General features: G+C 42.3%; 1 long non-coding RNA gene across 1 annotated transcript in view; it reads left to right on the top strand.

Moving 5' to 3' along the window:
• LOC110363080 (uncharacterized) overlaps nucleotides 1-5897 on the top strand; it is a 115079-nt gene extending 109182 nt beyond the window's left edge. Inside the window, exons 13-14 of the long non-coding RNA XR_010473361.1 lie at nucleotides 2464-4506; nucleotides 5568-5897. This is a non-coding gene — a long non-coding RNA (uncharacterized LOC110363080). The remainder of the gene's footprint in view (nucleotides 1-2463; nucleotides 4507-5567) is intronic.
• The last annotated feature ends 479 nt before the right edge of the window (nucleotides 5898-6376 follow it).

Here is a 6376-nt window from a genome sequence, read left to right as displayed (position 1 = left end):
TAAAAAAATTGCTCCACTCATAGCTTGGAAAATATGTGGTGAGGACGCAAATGCAGAGGCCAAGGGCACGCCATGAGCAAAGGTCTGTGAGCCCCCTCCAGAACCCCACTTTCACACCCGTCATGGTCTGTCCCACCTGTAATATGTTTCCTCAAGAAATATCATTTTAACTACTTCATCTTCCTCCCCTTCATCATAACCACAGCAAACGTAGGCTTGGCATAGTGTGTTTCACCATTCCTCTTTGGTGAATTTTACCATCTAAACTTTCAGCTTCATCTCATTAGGAAATTGATTATCAGTAAGGGTTGGTTATATGGCATTTGTGTGCTTACTCATAAATAGAGAAGGGGGAGTGGGTGGGTGAGCTTGGACTGTGTTTGATTAATGAAGATAGAGGTGCTGAAGCACAATGAAATCTTCTCTGAAAGACATTTTTCCGTACTTCTGTATTTTTAATCTTAAGATAAGTTGTATTCCACCAAGTGATTATCACGCTCACAGGGGCTGGTGGCTTCAGGAGAACATCCCGTGCGTGGTCCTTGCTGCTAGTTATCTTGAATTACACAAATGATTTTAAAACATATGTCAATAGGCTTTTAAGTAAGCAGATTCTGTTGTGATTAATTAATCATACATTTTCTCAACTTCAAATGAACTTTTTAATGAAAAGTATTAATTATTTTTTTTCAGCTGTTTGTTTTTATACATCTGCATACTGCTTAGTTTGAACATATTAATTATAATAAATAAAAAATAAGGAAAGCAGCAGGTGTTCTCTTATGTATTCTACAAAGAATCTTATTCTTTAAATTTTACCAGATTATTTTATTCCTGCTGTTTCACACTGTGGGTTTCACAACATAAATATTTTCTTTTATTCGCATGGGACATTATTTTCTTGGCAATTTGAAGGCTGTCATGGTTTGCAGAGAAGAAAACATACTTATAATGTCTCCTTGCTGGTCCATGACTGATTTTACATGGACTTAGGAGCGAGTTTTAAATAAGTGGAATACTCCATAATATTCTGAGTAAGGTACAAAGGGAAGTGTGGCTTTTCCTCCCAGTTTCACATGCAGGGCCTGGAGTGGTTATTTGTGTTAGGCTAGGGTTTGTTTTTTGGCTTTTTTTTTTTTTTTGAGAATATGTGATTTATGTGTTTCTTTGTTTTACAATTTTTGGGTTTGAGTCTGAAAGGTTCACTCTTCCAAACACTTAAAAATAAGATTGCGAAAGATGAGGGGCAGATATTATTATCATCCCTGGGTGGTACCTGAGAGAGGGCAGCAAAAATCCAGCTGAAGATATTAAACAATGTTTTCCAGTCGACTATTTGTTCATTGCATCCCAGGGAAGAGGAGGATCTACATTTAGGAGCTAGGATGGAGGCTCAGCCTGTGGCCAGGCTTGCCTGGGGCTACTGGCTTGTGGGTTCACCTGCAAAATTCTCCCCCCCCAGTATTATTTCCTTTAAAAAAAAATAAATGAAAAATTCACGAACAAAAAACTCCAACCAACAGAGTTTAAAAAGAAGAGCAGGCTTCAAATTCAGCTTCATCTTGACTGAAAACTCTCCTTTTTATTACTATTATTCCTTTTTTTTTTTTTTAATTTAAAGCAAGCTTGGATGCAAGTGGCTGGCATGCAAAGCTAAAAAGCAACTTGAAAGTTTCGGAGAATTATTTTTGTATGTTTCAAACGTGAAACGAGGATTATAAACAGTTTAAAAGCTTTACCATTTCAACGTTATCCATCAGAGGCCCTTCCAAATGCCCAGATGAATACGGGAGTGGACAAGGTTCTGGTTCCTTTCAGAGAGCTGCCTCGACCTTCTGGGTTTTTCCTCAGGCATTGATGTTTGGTGCATATGAAAGGATTTCTCCAGGGGTTTTTCCAGGGGTTTTGTGGGAAGTAAAGCAGATTGGGTGAAGTAAAAATACAGACTTAAGTTCTTTCTGTATTTTTGGTGGTAGAGAACTGACTTCTGCATTATCTCACAAACACATAGGAAACATAAAAAGGGGAAATTATGCAGAAAAACATAAATTATGTAGATGCTGGAAAGCCTATGCAAAACATGATATGTGCACATAATAGCATATTTCCCTAGGGTCTAATTGCATCCTTTGGGTACCTTTTGAAGCATCTGAATATTCAGAAGAAAGCAAATTTATTGTAATTTACAAAATATCGCAAAAAATAAGGTTGATAAGATGATGGATGTTGTAATGGAAACTCACTCTTCAGCCTTTTTCTCCAAGTTGACCGAAGACTAAAATGTAATAAATTGGAGCAGCTGTTAGGTGGGAGACAGGGCTGCTCCCCCCCGGCCCATCAGCCCCTGTGGTACTTTTCCTGACGCTTTTTTGGCAGGTTCTCAGTGCCAACCCTTGCGAGGAGAACCATGAGGCTGCTGAGGTGGGTAATAAACAGTTTGAATGCCATTTATTTTCTTTTCAGTAGCTGAGATTTAGTCAGGGAAGAGGAGCCGTGTGACAGCCCCTCGGAGTGGCTCTAAGTAGACGTGATGGGGCAGGTCTGGTGTAAGAAGAGCTTGTCATGATATCTGGTCTCCCACCGAAACTCCTCCCGAGCCCCGCCGAGCAAATTGACAGGTATTTCTTTGCATCAAGAAACAGGTAATCCGCAGATAATCCAAATACCTCTGGACCAATTACAGCTGCCCTCAGCGATCTCTTCCCCATTGGGATGAATATGTAAGCTTTTGGGAAACTTGCAATCAGCCACCAAAAATCTAAATATATTCATCTGTCTTTGAAACGGCTTCGCCGCTTTGAACTCAAGAGTCAGGAGGTAAAGTAAAACAATCAGAAATTCTTGCTGAGCCACATTTTAACATTTTTCTAGAGTCAGGAGGTTATCGTAGCTCGTCTTCACTAACTGTTCCCTCATCAAAGGCAGAGACAAATGCCCTCACCACCTCTCACTGGGCTCCCCTTCCAAGTCATGAGGATTATCAGCAGCCTCCTGACACCGTCGCTGGGGAATACAGACTATTCCTTTTGCAGCGCCTCGACTGGACGGAGACTTGAGTAATTACTTTCGATGACTGGTGTCTATATATAGATGCTCATATTTCAGGTCAGACATGCAGAGGCACTTGCTTTGGAAAACAAAGTCTTTTGAAGAGTGAGCTATCGGTGGGTTTAAAAGTTTTCCCAGTAAAAGCTTGAAGGAGCATTTACATTTGCCATCGGCCTCCGTGATCATTGTGTTGACCCATTGCTGCTATGGGTCCTCGTAAAGGTAAAAGAAAGAGCAGCAGATTCTGCAGAGGTATTTCTCAGACCATAGTCCACCTTGCTCTGTAAGGAATACCTAAATTGATCTTTTTTACCGGCAAAAACTGGGTCCCTAACACAGACAGTGGCAGAATGGTGGACATTCAGCCCATTGCCTTTTGCAGAGCCAGTTTTGATGGGAGTTTGGTTGTTGACCCTAATGCAGAGTAATTTGGGGCTTCCATGACAAATAAAAATCTGTGCTTGATTAAGCATCAGGACTTAAACCCTTATCCTTGTTTGAAATCTACACACCGCATGGTACAAACAAACAGAGAACATTAGGCCTCAGGTACTGGCATGGAAAAAGAATTCCTGTGAGAAAGTTACAGTTCAGGAAGATACCCTATGAAATTAGAAATTACCTGAGTTGTCAATATATTATCCAAGTTTCTTTTTGTTATCTGTAAGACATTTTCCTCCTCCCATGGTTACTCAGACCATGGGAAGGGCCATATATTTTGTTCCTCTGGTGTGTCATGCGAGTATGTTGGTCCTGGGGCTCTTTCTCTCTCTCAGGGAATTCTGGAAGCCCTTGGATGGGGTGACTGGGATTTGCCATCTCTTACTTCTCTTGCCTTCCTTCAGAAACTGGTGTTGAGGGGGCTGTTTTGGGGGCAATATCCCCATATGGGTGCAGCTGCCACCTCCTCTGGGGCAGACAGCATCACTCTGTGGGTCCCATCATGGTGGCACAGCCTTGTGCAACCATGTGGGGTCCAGGTGAAGCACCCAGATGCCTTTACAAGTGTCCATGCTGAGCTGTTACTTGCTTGGCTTTGTTTTGTTCTGGCCACCTTGTATTCATAAACCTGTGTCCGAGCTTCCCCGGGCTCGGAATTTAAATACATAAATGTCCTGCAAAGATCTGTTGTTGGTTAGTAATGTATTGTCAGCTGTCCTGCCAGCCTTTTTATCTTCTGATTAGCTTTGAAATCATTGAAGCCAGTGAAGATTCGTTTGTTATCTCAGTTCTCGAAGGACCAGAAATCCAGTGATCGCACAAATGTGCTGTGAGGCAAGTACCCATTTGTAAGATAGATGATGATTGCTTGTCAATACTAAGAAAAAGAGCTTTGTCAAGTCTGAAGTTGTCTCCTTTTTTAATAAAAAATATTATTTTTATTTTCATGCTCTGAGAAAACCGTAAGGCTCCTAGCAGTCGGCAAAGAAAAAAGAACCAACCACCCCAAAACCCAAGGTGACTCAGATGTTTGTTTATTTGTCTGCTTTTGAGGTATGCAAGGCATTATTTTTTTTCAGAACAAAAGCTGTCAGGGGAAAGAAAATACTTCTTTTATGATAAGCTTGTGCAGGTTTACAGGAATTTTCTTTCTTTAATGAGCAAAGATGTAATCTGCTTCATTGCCTGCTTTTTTTAATTGTCTCCCTGAGATGGAGCTCTCCATCGCAAGCGTGGGAGCCAGTACAAGACCTAGTGGGACTTGACTTGTTGTGGTGCAGACTTTGGGAGCTGGGAACCTTGCACTGGAACAAGTATTTGGCCACAACACACAAGTGTGTATGCCCACCCACAGGCATCTACTATTGCTATGTATCTATGGAGAGGTATTTCCTCCAAAGCCTCCTAGGTCTGGGTTAATGCACACTCCAGGCCAGAAATGAGGTGGCTGCAGATATTTGACCAGTTGATGTTGTCTTGTCATGGTACTTTGTAAAGGTTCTGTGAACGCTTCATGTTTTCTGCTCTTCTTTGATATATACACGGTAATTTTAATTGGTGAAACTATGGAGCAATGGTCTGCAGGCAGACTATGGATGTTAATCCATACTTTAAGGAGAGGATGTGTGTGTGTGTGTGAATAGTGTCTGAGAAGGAGACAGCATAGAAACTGTTGTGCAAAAAATGTAACTATAATGTAACGATATATCTTTCAAGTAATTTCTAACAAAAAAAACCCCATTTGAATTCCTTAGAGTGAAATTCTGTGCTAAACCTGAGATTTGTCAAGAAACAATTACCAAGCCTTTACTTGGGGTAGGGGGTTGTTTTGGCTCATCCCTGCACCCCTGCACCCCTGGGGCATAATGACAATTCATATGGCTTCTTACCTACCACGGATGGAGCTGAGTTTCCTTGGGTGCTCAGGGGAGCAGAGCTCAGTCCAAATGTCCTCTGAGCTGGAGCTGCGACGGGACCAACCTGTGCTTGGGGCAGGCAACAGTGCGAGATGCTGTCAGCCCCCCAGGAGCAGGCACTGTGCTGTTCTTTGTTCGCTAACTGCCTTTATGTGTCTGAAGGTGACAGTCCCCGGGTTAATCTACAGTCGTTCCTCCGTGACATCCAGCAAAGAAACCCTGAGCCGGGTGTGAAACCACATGCTGCACCACCACTCTGCTGAAAAAACAGCGTTTTCCTGGAGGCCCCTGAGAAGTGGGAAACAAAAGAGCGTAACTTTCTAAGTGAGCACATACCCCTGCGCTGACTCACGGTATGACTTTGTCTCCATCACTCCCCGTTTCTTCCAGCCCTCCCCTCCCCATGCTTTTCCATGCCGTAAAAATAGGAGCCAGGCTCTTTACGACCCATCGGGACCCGGGTCTTTCTGCTTGTTTGCTCTGCAAAGGCTTAGCAAACTTTTGGCCACTGTGAAATAACACAGGCCAAGGAGGAGGGTGGCTGGGGCTGGCTCTCTGTAGCTATTACTCTGTGTTTCCCTTTGGAAAGCTTTCATTGCAGAATCTTTCTTCCTCTGTAAGTGGTGTAGCAGGGCAGGGAACAAAGATTTGCAGTTCCTTTCTGTTAGAACTTAAAAACATACAATCTAAGAAAGGGTTGTGCAGTGAGCAAATGTGAGCTTGGAGTGAAAAGTGAAGAGTCATTTGAGTAATGTGGGTTTTGTTTAGTTAAGAGGAAGAATATTCCTAACTCATTCTACTACTGGTTTTGACCTTTCCTCCCTGGGAGGGAATAGATAAGTAAATGGGAAAACTGGGGGTGTGGGAAGGAGGGATGAGAAAGCAGAGGTATTGACTTTAAGCACAACGAGTGTCCATCTGTCCATCCATCTGTGAATACATTGTAATTATTAATAATATAAGTGATGTCA

The sequence above is a fragment of the Columba livia genome, chromosome 6 (assembly GCF_036013475.1).
Source record: "Columba livia isolate bColLiv1 breed racing homer chromosome 6, bColLiv1.pat.W.v2, whole genome shotgun sequence".
Classification (NCBI taxonomy): Eukaryota; Metazoa; Chordata; class Aves; order Columbiformes; family Columbidae; genus Columba; species Columba livia.
Note: the sequence above shows the minus strand (reverse complement) of the source record. Positions and strands in the feature narration are given on the sequence as shown.